This window comes from Aedes aegypti, chromosome 2, assembly GCF_002204515.2.
Source record: "Aedes aegypti strain LVP_AGWG chromosome 2, AaegL5.0 Primary Assembly, whole genome shotgun sequence".
Classification (NCBI taxonomy): domain Eukaryota; kingdom Metazoa; phylum Arthropoda; class Insecta; order Diptera; family Culicidae; genus Aedes; species Aedes aegypti.
The window spans coordinates 257,060,510-257,073,750 of NC_035108.1; the positions used below are offsets into that span (position 1 = coordinate 257,060,510).

Genomic DNA, 13,241 nt, shown 5'->3' on the forward strand with positions numbered 1-13,241 from the left:
ACGCCAGCGCAACAAGTGAGCGCGCAGTGGCTACCAATTCCACACCTAGCCGAAGCACGTGCTTTTCTGTGTTTGTGGCGCTCGCGAACGAATCGACGACGCGACGACGGTACGGTAGTGTAAAACGCAAACAGCGACGTTAAACTTGCCTTGCCAGCCCTCGGCAGTGATCAAGTGTGTAAATAAAGAGAAAAAACTGGAAACCAAAATATACGACGGACGACGAGTCGCGCATTGGAATCCAGTCGAGCCGAGTCGTTAGTTGAGTTAAGGCATCCGTGCAGGTTGGACGTTTGTGCAATATACGATTTTTTATTTCGATTTTTTCGCTTTATTATTGTATTTATGTGGTGTTTTTTCGTTATTATCGGTTTGTTTTGCTACGTTCAGTGCGTCGGGACTCAAGTGTTTACGATTGATTGGAATATACGGAGGTGAAGGGAGAAAAACCATTGAATTGTAATTCAGAGTTGTAGCGTAGATGGTGTAGCGAGCGCAGAGCAGTCTATATCGTTTAGCTATCCTAATGAGCTGTTACTAGTAGTGACTGTGTGTTTAGTCTAATATACTATTGGATCTAAGTGATTAAGACCAGAACCGGAAACGTGTATTCCGCGGAAACGACTGAAGGTCAGTTGTGGAACCTCTTCATAACCATCGTTTTTAATGAACAGCTCACGCAATAGTGTCTAACGGCTAGCAGAAGTGTAGCAGGTTGAAGTGAAAGATCGCGACATCATTCGGTCAAAGCTTGGAGATAGAGGGCGTGAAAGAGAAGGAGTTGTCCCAATCGGCATTTCTACACACTTTTTCGGAAATGTTTTTGTGAAAGTTGGCGGCATTTTGCTGTTTTAAACATTGTGCAACCGGTTTGGGACACAAGGCTGTCAAGCTACCACCAGCGGACCCCATCCCAGCCTATCCGAGTGAAACTCCAAAACAAATTAGCAGTCTCGTGAACACCAGACTCCGAATGTCTGAGACCGGTCTCTTCTTATGAATATGCGCGCGTGATTTGTATCGGGATCCAGCCAAGTGCCACTTGTTTACAACTGGAAGAAACCATTTCCGGCTTTGAAGACGGGCCGGGAATAGTGAGTGGGTAAACAAACATCTGGAAGATCACTGCCGAAGGTGCTAAATCCGAGAAATACGTGTGATTGTGTCGATTGTTTCTGGTGATCGAACGGAAGTAAGAACGTCGTCGTTTGTCAACAAACGAAGAGGTGTTAAAGTCACGTGTTCAGTGAAATTTCATCGCAAAGTTCGGAAAGCCTTCATCTGAATCTTCGTCGTGCATTCGACATTTCAAGCGAAGCCCGGTTCTGCATGTGTTGTATCTGTTAGTCAGCCTTCGAACGAGAAGTGAAGGTCACTTACGTTTCTGGTGAATTGTACAGAAATATCTCCAGTGCTCGAATCAGCTGTGAAGAATTGCACTTAGTCTGTTGTGACTAATACACCAAAACGTGAGATTGATTCGCTCAATGCTGCGTTGTTCCATCGTAGTACTTGGTGTAATAAAAGCTAGGTGATAGTGTTTTGTGGATGAATCAACCGTAGGGGAATATTGGCGGTATATCGAAGAAACTCAAAAACCTGTGGTGGGCAGCAGCTGATAAGCAGATAACACATGTAAGTATTTGTTTCGCGTGTTTGGCGATAGCTACCGAGACTAAAAGGCCTTACCGATTGTGGGAATCGGAATGCGCCCGAGATAATAAACAGGTTGTAATAGTAGGGCTTTGATGATCTCAGGGATAAGGAATTGACGAATTCGGACTATCATTCATGTGTAGATTGTAGTGAATTGATAGTTATTAGAATTTTTGTTACAAAAATGAACTTACCGATTTTTAATGTGAGATTTTGTCGATGTATACAATTGCTTTTGCAGATACTTAAAATTAGAGATCCTAATTTTTAGTGATGATTGCGTGCATATAACCTTAATGCTTAGACATGACATAGGGTAGGCTGTAGGTTATGTAAGGATTAATTTGTATAGCTCCCAATTGAATCACAAAAAGCTTGTATGATCTATGAATATGCCTTAGAGAATATTTTGAAGTCTTAGGACTCGTTTTAAGAGGCTAGTATTCCTCCTTTAATATAAGTGTAAGCTTTTGTCAAAACTGGAAAAGCATTTTTGTCCCGAACGGACAAGCTATGGAGAAAACTGTTGTTGTAATTTTTGAAAATGGTCTATTCTAAATTGAACCTTAAGGCCTTAAGGAAATTTAGGCAAAAAAAAACGTTTTAACATAACAAAATTTTTTGTTGGTTTTCAAAAGGTAGATCGAATATTTGGTGTGTAGAGTGAATCTGACAGACCAAGTAATCATCTGAGAGAGATTTCATAGAAAAATGTTGTGAATTAAACTTTTCACTTTTAGTTTCTGAGAAAAGTCAAATGGTGCAGAAGCCGTTCAGCATTTGTCTATGAAATCTTTCTCAGTTGATTATTTTGTCTGTCAGATTCACTCTAATAATGTGTTTAAATCTGAACAAACAATTTTATCAGATTTCTCATCAATTGATACAAAATGTGGTCGATTTCAGATTACTCCGAAGGTTCATGGACAGGACGGTACATACCTCATACTAACTTACGATGTTTGAAACATGCAATGGTATTTCGTAACAGTTTAGGATAATTCTGTCGATATGAATCGGTGCTAAATGGTGGCCATTTTGCATACCAGTGCTTTCGTTTCGGATTCACGAAAACTGTAAGATATGACTATCTATTTGTCAATATTAAAGCTGTTCCAGAGTTGTAAATTCAGTTTATTCCACAGTGGTTTAAAACCCAAAAACACGATCATCAGCTTTTTCAATGTCAAAGAATGAAAATATCGCTCTACTTTGTTTGGCAAAGTTACTGCATATATTAAAGGACAGTTTTATGGGCTTCGTGGCTATGCGGTTAGTGTCGTCAGGCATTTGGCCGCAGCGTGTCAAGGAGTGTGGGTTCGATTCCCGCTTCAGTCCGGAAAACTTTTCGTGAGGAATGTTTTCCGACTGTGCCACTGGGCGTTGCATGCTAAGGACTGTTCATTTTATAAAGTGGACACTTTGTTTATGCTCTATTTTTTTATTTATTGATAAAATTGTAATCGGTTTTCTGTGCATCGTTCAACTATTATTCTACAATGCTATGGAAATATAATATCTTAGAAAATGCTTTTCGTTGAAGAGCTAAATAGTTTTTCCAAAAACTCCTAAGAAAAGCTTTTTGTCAAAGTTTAACATTATTTTTCGCAAAACAAAAATCCTAATTTTTAAGAACAAATTGTATGTTTGTATTCTTTACTATTCTGCTAAGGGTTAAGCTTTAAAAAAAAAAAACAATAATATGCCATCATTCTCTGACATTAGGTAACTTTTGAGATTTACTCATTTAAGGCCAAATTTGCTGATACACCATCTTTTTGCTCCCAACAAAAGAAAAAAGTAAAAATCGATTTCAAAACTAGTTTGGATTGCTAAAGAAACTATATTTTTATAAACGAGAGCTATATCGTGACTTTAAACCACAGTCTTAAGTATAAATTTTACTGTGTATGGTAGTTTTACTTAAAAGTCTCATACTTGTAAAATCATGTACGCATATTTCTCGCATAACTTATGATCTCGCCCTAAAAGCCATTGGTAACCATGTGTGTAGCTCGTTGTTTCTGAGCATTTGAAAGAATTTACACGTTGTTTAACAACTTTATCGTGAAGAAAGGATCATTTTCTACCTGCCAGTGGTGTTGGTTTGGATGCTTATTCATTCATTTGCTCAGAAACAACAAGCTACACACGTGGTTACCAATGGCTTTTAGGGCGTTATCTCAGATTATGCGAGATTTATTGATCTACAGCAAATTGTAAACGTTTTTCTACGAATATTTCAATTGGTAATCTTAGAATGATATATTATGGAAACAATATGACGAAAATTAAATCGATTTTGTTACAGCAGTGTTGCCAATTTTAATGATTGTCAATATACTTTGAAAGGTCTTCTAAGAATAAAGCAATTGTGTTTCTATTATGCTTTAAATGTGACGTGGTGACTAAATAAGATACTCTATGATGGCGTAAGTTATTTTTTATATTAATACTATATTAGCACTTCCGTCAGGATAACTTTCAACCAAAAAAATTCTACTCATATCAATTCCCTTTAAATTTAAAATATTTTTCTCTAAAAAATATAGGGGACAAATGATTTTATTATTTCTGTAAAATTGTTGCTCCAAAAATAATTTGATTTTTTCCATCAGGCTTCTGATTAATGATGTTTTCGAAGAACAAGCCTCTTTTGAAAATAAAAAATATAAGTTGTTGAATTTTCCAGTCAATTTCTAACAATCATTGATTTTGATAACCTCCAAAAATCGACCGTTCTAATCATTGTTCCATATTCGTGTGAAATTTAATTATTTTGGAGAATTATTATTATCACAACGTTGTACAATACTAGTCGAACGATGTGCAGAAAACCGATTTAAATTTTATTCACAATTTAAAAAGATACAGCATGCACAAGGTGTCCACTTTATAAAATGAGCAGTCCTTAGTCCGTTGTCTATTGTGGTGCTTCCTTCAAAGGACAAATCCGTCCACTGGAAGCATTAACGTGTTGGTGTCTAAAAAAAAATTGTTTGATTCACTTACTCATAGACCTGTGCGCCGAAATATTTTTAATCAGCGGCGGCGTGAGAGAATTTTCATACCGGCGGCGGCGGCGTGATCGGCGTCACGCCGTTAACAAGTTTCGGCGGCGGCGGCGGTGGCGTGCATCGGCGTGTAGAAAATTGGACATCAAAATGTTTGAGTTTGTCTTCTTTTTTTCTGGCGTTACGTTCCTACTGGGACAGATACTACTTCTTAGTTTAGTTTTATACAAGCACTTTCACAGTTGTTAAGTGAGAGTTTTCCTTACTAAAGTTTCCTTTTTCGTATTAGTGTTTCGCGTGGCTAGTTCGATGGTACTTTATACCCAAGGAAAGTATAAAAATTTCCTAATATACGAAAAAATCCTGAACTCGCCGGGGACATTGCCATTAGGCTAAGAAAGGCCTCCAAGAAACTTTATGTATTGAAATGTCAAGAAAATTACGTTAAAAACCCTCTAGCGGTGGGACATGAACCCACAACCCAAACCCCAAGATAAAATTAATAATATTAAAAAGTATTTTCGCGTTCAATGCTAGATAAATTTGGGTGCATAAATATAAACTAAAATTAAAACGATGAAATAGTCAATGCACCATCAAAATAATTCAAATTACAGCTTATGTATGGACTTATGGAAATATTGTTGGTAGCAAATACCTGATATATTCCCTGGTAAGATACTAACCGAATATATTTGAAAAATTTATTCATTATTATTAATCTTCGGACAAAATCTGAAAATACTTCCTGGGCGAATCCTTGAGAAAATGCATAAGAATCAGGAAATATACTCGACGAACCAGAAAGGAACTCACAACAATATTTGGGGAAATTACCACAGAAAAATGTGTGTGATTTATCAAAAAACTGTGTAAGCGGAATCTTCAGATTTTTTTTGCTGAACTTTTGGGAAAACTATGTAAAGAATTCTTGCACGAATGATTGAAGATTTCTCAAATCAATCCTTAAAAAAATCAAGGACCTTATTGAAATTCTAGCAGAAACATATGTTCTAGTAAAGACTTGCTTGGAAGATGTTCTGGAGAAAACTTTGGAGGAACGCCTTCAGAAATACAAGAAAAAATCTGGAGTTCTAGGACGAATCCTAAGTTAGTATTTTAGAAAAAATCGTTGCATAATCCCTAGAAAAGTTTTTGGACGTATCCCCAAAGAAACGCTTTGAGATCTATTCTAGTATTACCTAAAAAAGTATATTGAAGTATCGCTAGAAAATGGTTTGAGTAGTTCTTGGAGTAGCCTGGAGTAGTGTGACATTCCATTGTAACTGATGACCGAGTACACCTCTGCATCTTCATGTTTGTCATGGGAAGGAGATTTATTAGTGGGAGGGCTTAGAAGCTACATGATCAGGATTCACCTTGGTAAGTGATGCGATTCATGTAACCTATGTTTAAAAAGCTATCTATCAATGCGTCGACATCTTAAACATCGAACTATTCAAAGGTTTGAATCTCGATATTTTATTAATCGTGTATAAGCGCTTATGTCAACACTTTATGTGTCGAACCATTCAAAAATACATGTCATGGTACAAATGTGTAATTACAAGCATGAAACGAGCTCACCAGTTGGTAATCCATCCTCGACTGAACAGTCACAATCTCAGCGTCAACACGCATACATAATCTATCCGATGGCACGCGAATGAAGTGCTGGCTAACTGAAAAAATCACTCCGAGCGCGCCAAAACTGAATCGGATAGCTTGGGCCTTCGCAAAGCACTACCCAAGCAAACGAAGCCAACCGAAAAAAAAAACACTCCAAGCGCGCGAAAAACGAATCGGACAGCTTGGACCTTCGCAAAACACTCATAATACTATATTAATACAGTATATTTACTATGCAAAATAACCGAAACTCTAGCGAGAATGCAAAATTGAACCAGCTTTTGACTTTGTTGTCATGTTATTTCATAAGAAAATTGTTATTATTTTCTATATTAACAGAATTCCTAGTTCAATAAAAGAAGTCAAGTCAATAACAAGTATAGAAATCTATCATTCAACCGCTTGGATAGAACGATAAAAATGTGTATAAAATAATATGTTTGGGTTTATTTAAAAAAAAGTGGTATTTTTAGCTTGTGAAACCACTGTTTTAAATATTTCTGATGGGAAACAAGCTGTGTTTAGTGAATCATTTTCTTTAGCAATTTAGTTTATCAATCCATTAAAAAATTATGAAATGAAATTTTTTGAAAAAAATCTCGTTGAAATTTGCAAAGCAATTTTTGAAAGTACATTGGAAAATCGAGTAAAATTTACTAGATAGTCCTAGAATCCTAGAACAAGCTTTGAAGTATTTTCCTTGGAAATATTTTTGAATGAACATTTGATGGATAAAATCGAAGAAGTATCTTCGGTGGTATCCCGGGAGAAGTCGATGTAGAAAATCCACATGAAAATTACTGGAAAAACTCAAGGTAATTTGATTGAGAATGTTCTGAATAAATTTCAAGAGTGATTCTCAATGGATTACCTACTCACAAATGCAAAACTTCTTTGGCAATATTTGCTTCAATTATTTGAGAAATATTTGATAATCCTCCTATAGAAATTACTGAGTAGTGTCTTGGAGTAACTACTGGAAAAAATCAATTGATTTTTATCGAGGATTTTTTTGAGATTCGTTGAAAACTTACTGATGGAATTTGTGTAAGCATTCTTAGAGTATTTGCTGGTCTTATAAGAATTCTAAAGTAATATCTGAAGGAATTTGTATAGGAAACTCTGAAGGAGTTCAACTAGAAATCCGTGTATGTGTTCCAGGATAAATCCCTGAAGAATCTCTGGAAAGTTTAAAGATGTAATTGGTAGATAAATTCCTGAAGTTCCCAAACAAATACATAGAGGTATTCTTTGATTAATTCCTTGATGAATTTCTGTAAGAATCTCTATAGGAATTCCTTAAGCAACATTGAATTATTTTGTAAAGCATTTTTTTAAAATAAAATTATCAAATTTTACGAGCCGAATTATTTATCGGCGTGAAAATACAAAATCGGCGGCGAAGTGCTGATCGGCGTATGGCGCGCCGCCGATGCCACATTCGGCGTCGGCGTGACGTAAAATTGATCGGCGGCGGCGACGTGGCGCGGCGGCGCACAGGTCTACTTACTCATAAGTGCGATAAAAGTTTTATTTTCTCTGTTTGTCGATAAAAACAATTGGTGTCTTTGACAAAGTTGTTGGAAATGTTGAATGAAAAAAAGTTGTCGAAGACACTTCATCTCTATATATCACAATAAAAGATTGATAGGATATATGTTTTAATATGAAAACCACTTCAAAAATACAAATATTCACTAATCTTTTTTTCACAGCGATTTTCATGGCTTGCAATGTTTTAGCACTATGCATATATTTTCAAAATACAAAACTTTGCTGGACATACCAAGATACTATATTTCATTTTTATGAGTTTTATTGAAGAAAATTTACGTTTTGTACACTAAAATATCTCAAAAAGTTGCAAAAATATATTATATGCATTAGAAAGGCCAACATTTGTTCTTTATTTTCCAGAAAGACTGCTAGCCCATACTGAACATCTTCTGTAAATTTCCGAACAAGTTATATTTTACGCAACTGACAAATGCAATCATTTCGTATTCCCCTGAAATCCATCTATAATCATCTTGAATGCTTTTTTTATTTTAGTTTCAGTATATATATCAATTGGTTTTTATGTTTCGACACTAAACTCATCATGGATCATTCATTTTTGATGAATTACTATATATCGAACGAAATCGAATGAATTATATAAGGTACATAGAACGTTGCATATCTGATCTTTAAGCGCAGCAATTTGCAATGAAATCCTTGCCACTATGGTTGCAGTAGTTTGGAAGAAAACAAGCATTATGAAATTGTATCAATCCAGAAAATGAAGTCTGAGTGAAAAACGAGATTTGATGATCAAATATGTGTTAGGGCCTCAAAATTGTCACTACGACCATAAACCTTTGTTTTTGGATGGTCCAGTGTGCAATGCTTGATACAATTTCAGAAGAAATTCTTGAATGACTTGTTCCAGTTTTATAATGAATCCCGCGAAGATATACTCAAAAATAGAAGAAGTTTCAACTAATTCTGTGTAACAATTCCCATTAAAATAGTTGAAAAAAGAATTACTTTAGGGATTCATTAAGATTTATATGGAGATACCGAAAGATTTTGAGGAAATTCCCTAAAGGATTCACTGTGTAGTCTCTGATGTATTATCCGTACGTACTAGCATGCAACGCCCAAAACGAAAAATTTCCGGACTGAACCGGGAATCGAACTCACACTCCTTGGATTTTCGATTGGAGATTGAGACGTCGCACGGTATGTTTTGGACATGAAACAAAAATGTCCCTCGTGACCCCAGTGCAACCCGGAATATTTCCGGTATGGTCTGAATTAAGCATTGTCCATTTATGACAAATAACTATTACCTTTTTAAAGTCAACTGAAGGTGGTTTCAAAAAAAAAACGAATGTAAATTGACAAAATGGCAGCTATTTGAAAATGGCACTGCGGTAACGTGAAGTTTAAAAGTAGAAAATTGCTCGAACAGCATTATCTTACAGTCAATAATTATGATAGTTTTCACTTAATCCTATGTATTCGTCTATTTAAGAATTGTTTTGGTTGAATCGACAATCTTTTTTGTCAATTTAACTGTTTTGCCTGTTGAAACAATTTATCTAGTTGGCTTGTTAACCTTTGCGTCCCTGAGCTATATTTCAAAACCAAAGAGCTTTTGGCTCTAATTTTAAGCCGATTTCAATTAAATTTTGATACAACACTATTTAAGTTTCTTAGTCTGTACTAGGAATCCAAGTCGAAAGGACGGTTCCGGATTTTTACGGATGTCTCGTGAGGTCTGTCCGAAGGTCATTTGAGACAGCTATCATCGGATGGATATCCTTTTCCAGGGTTTGGAGTCGACTTCAGAACATCCCGGAAGTACTTGGATTTGACCCTGTGTTGCAAACAAAATTATTCAGTTTGAATTTTATTACACTTCCGACAAAAAATCTAGAAGAATGATGTGTCGCATGGCATGGTTTATGGTGATCAAATTTTAATTTATTGATGCCACAGGACTCGGTTCCAGGGAATGCAGAACCGGCCAGAATAGTTCCAAACAGGTTGAAAGAGTCGGAATATACTAACGGTTCATGATTCAGCTATAAATTCTGTAGTTTTGTTTGATCTGTGTAAATTAATTATGGAAAAGTCTCAAATAACCTTCGGACAGACCCCACGGGTCATCCATATAAATCTGGAACCGACCGTCTAACTGGGGGTTTTTTTTTTGGTGTTGGGATTTAAACCACTGCGACCATGAGTTTGATCTATTGTGGTATACCCCTATTTAATTTGCATTCTTTCAGGACGACGAATTACCATTTGGGGTAAATGCCGTTGACTGATGATGCGAAGTACTCCAATCCGGTATGATTCTTAGAATGAAACCAATAACCAGATTGGGATTTTCTAACCAAATTTCAAAAGGGCTTAAAATGCCCTTATTGAAATATTGTCTTCTACGTACATATAACGCTGGACAGTCACAGAGCAAATGTTGTGAGGTCTCTATTTCACAGTCACAAAACCGACAGACACCAGTTTGACATCGATTGATTTTATTCAAATGATGTCTTGTCGGACAATGTCCTGTGAGAAGTCCAATAAGTATGCCTAAAGATTTTTTGTTTAAACTTAAAAGTTTTTCCGTAACGTTTTTATTTGGAGTTATGAACAGTTTTGATTGCCTTAAGGTTTCTGTTGCAATCCAGTTTGACTGTATCATTTGATCCTCCCATTGTTTCAATTCCATTTGTATTAAACATTTGGATACACCGCAGAAGGGTTCTGGTCCTATGAACTGGACACTTGACCCTCTCCTTGCAAGTAAATCCGCTTTTTCATTACCTTCAATTCCACAATGGCCTGGTACCCAGTATAAATTAACCTGGTTCTTAACGGACAATTGCTTTAGCAGTGTTATGCATTCCCATACCAGTTTTGATTGGCTTGTGAATGATTTTAAAGCTTTCAGCGCCGCTTGGCTATCTGAAAATATGCAAATCCGTGCATACCTGTATTTCCTTCTCAGACACAAAGATGCACATTCTAGAATGGCATAAATTTCTGCAAGGAAAACAGTGGTCCATCTTCCCATTGGTATTGAAATATCAATACCTGGTCCTGTAATTCCAGCCCCGGTTTTATCATTCATTTTTGAGCCATCAGTGTAGAAAATTATCGATCCTGGTGAGATATTCGGACCCCCTGATTCCCATACTTGGCGGTTTGTTTCAACCACGTTATATGGTATATCTAAGTTCATCCTATTTTCCATCCAGTCTTCGTTCATTACTACCAATGGATTTATTGGAAAATCTTTCAGTATACTGAGATGCCCGAAAAGATTGCCTTCTAAAAATGTATGAGTTCTTTTCAGCCTTAGAGCACTCTTTTCAGCTTCCTTCTGTATATATTGATGTAGCGGAAGTTTATAAAGAGCTGCTTCCAAGGCTTTTGATGGTGTACTGTGCATTGCTCCTGTTATGGCCATGCAGGCTAAGCGTTGCAACTTTCCAAGCTTTCTCTGGGCCATATGTTGTTTTGTTTTTGTCCACCAAACTAGTGAAGCATAAACTATTCTGGGTCGTACTATAACCGTATAGATCCAATTAATCATTTTTGGTTTCAGTCCCCATTTTTTACCAAAAGTTTTTTTACTCACCCATAGAGCATTTGTGGCTTTGAGTATTACCTGCTCTAAGTGTAAGTTCCAATTGAGAGTACTATCTAGTATTACTCCTAGATATTTAACATTGGAAGAATATTGTAAAATACATCCGTTTATAGTCAAATTTTTTAAAGTAATCTTTCTTCTGCGAGTAAACGGCACCAAAAACTGTTTTTGATGGGTTAATGTTCAACCCTTCATGTTGACACCACTGCCAAGTACAGTTCAATGCTGATTGCATTCTGTCAGTGATTATATTATCAAACTTTCCACGAACTATTATTACCACATCATCTGCAAACCCAATAACTTCGAAGCCTTTTTCTACAAGTTTAATGAGGAGATCATCAACAACAAGCGACCACAACAAAGGGATAATACACCTCCTTGAGGACATCCCTTAGTGGTTTTTATTGTTATTGAAGATTCTCCCAATTCAGCAGATACTTCTCTATCATTCAACATTTTCATAATCCATATTTTGATACAACGATCGAATTGCCTTTTCACCATACAATTTTCAATAGATTTATAAGACGCATTATCAAACGCACCTTCAACATCCAGAAATGCCATAAGAGCTATTTCTTTCCTGTGAAGCGTGGATTCTATTTTTGTAACCAGTTCATTAAGAGCTGTGACTGTAGACTTATTGGGTTGATAAGCAAATTGATATTTACTGATAGGATTTGTTTGTAAGTATTTTGACTTTATGTATTCGTCTATTATCTTTTCCATGATTTTAAGAATTGTAGATGTTAGACTAATTGGTCTAAACGATTTTGGATTTGTTTTGTCTTTTTTCCCTGCTTTAGGAATAAAGACGACCCGAACTTGAGTCCATATTTTTGGTATATGGCCAAGACATAGGCTAGTTTTAAAGATATTTGTGAGAGAGTCAAGCAGTAATTGTCCACCCTTCTGTAGAAGTGCAGGGAAAACACCATCTCTTCCTGGAGACTTGAAAGGTTCGAAAGAATTCACTGCCCACTCAACTTTAGATCGAGTAAAGATAGTATCCGGTAGATCTAAGTTGTTGCCGGTAGTCCTATTAGGCCTAGAGGTTTCTCCAACTTTATCACATTCTGTATCATCACTCATTACTAAACTTGATCCTGGAAAATGACTTTTCATCATTGTTTCAAGTGTTTCTTTTGTATCAACGGTAAAACTCCCGTTTATTTTTTTCAAATTTCCCAGCCCATTTGAATGGTCTTTGGAAAGAACCTTCTGTAATTTTGCTACATCCGGAGTTTTTTCTATGTTTTCACAATAAAACTTCCAGGTTTTTCTACGGGATTTTCTTATTTCTTTGTTGTAAGTTGTAAGGGCCTTTTTGTATTGGTCCCATTGCCCAGAAACTTTTGCGCGGTTGAAAAGCTGCCGAGATTTTTTCTTTAGGTTTTCTAAAGATTTATTCCACCAAGGAACTGGGGTTCCTAGTACAAGTTATCAAACTGGAATAGTATTGTGATGTTGCATCAAAATTACATTGAAATCGGCTGAAAATTGTGGAAATTAAAGCCGAAAATATGGCTGTGACAAATAGCCCACACAACCAGCATGTACATATAACGAAATCACCGTTTGCGTTATACGATGCTTGTAAGCGCAAAGGTTCACATATAAGATGTCGCGAAAAGGCCTTCTACGTGCAAAAGTGGAGGCGATATACGTACGTATTTTAAATTATGAAAAGTTGTATGCAATGCGAGTGTGTAGAATTTATTGCGACTAATTTGTACTCTTATGTGACTTAGTTTGTAATAACAAAGTTGATTTGACATCTGCTACAGATT

The 13,241-nt window shown here is 36.2% G+C and overlaps 1 protein-coding gene across 1 annotated transcript in view; it reads left to right on the forward strand.

The window, feature by feature from the left end:
• Positions 1-224: 224 nt before the first annotated feature.
• The window catches only part of LOC5565618 (rho GTPase-activating protein conundrum), a 354,294-nt gene continuing 341,277 nt past the window's right edge, over positions 225-13,241 (forward strand). Inside the window, 1 exon segment of the mRNA XM_021844844.1 lies at positions 225-1,635. The gene's annotated coding sequence lies outside the window, so the exon portion shown is untranslated.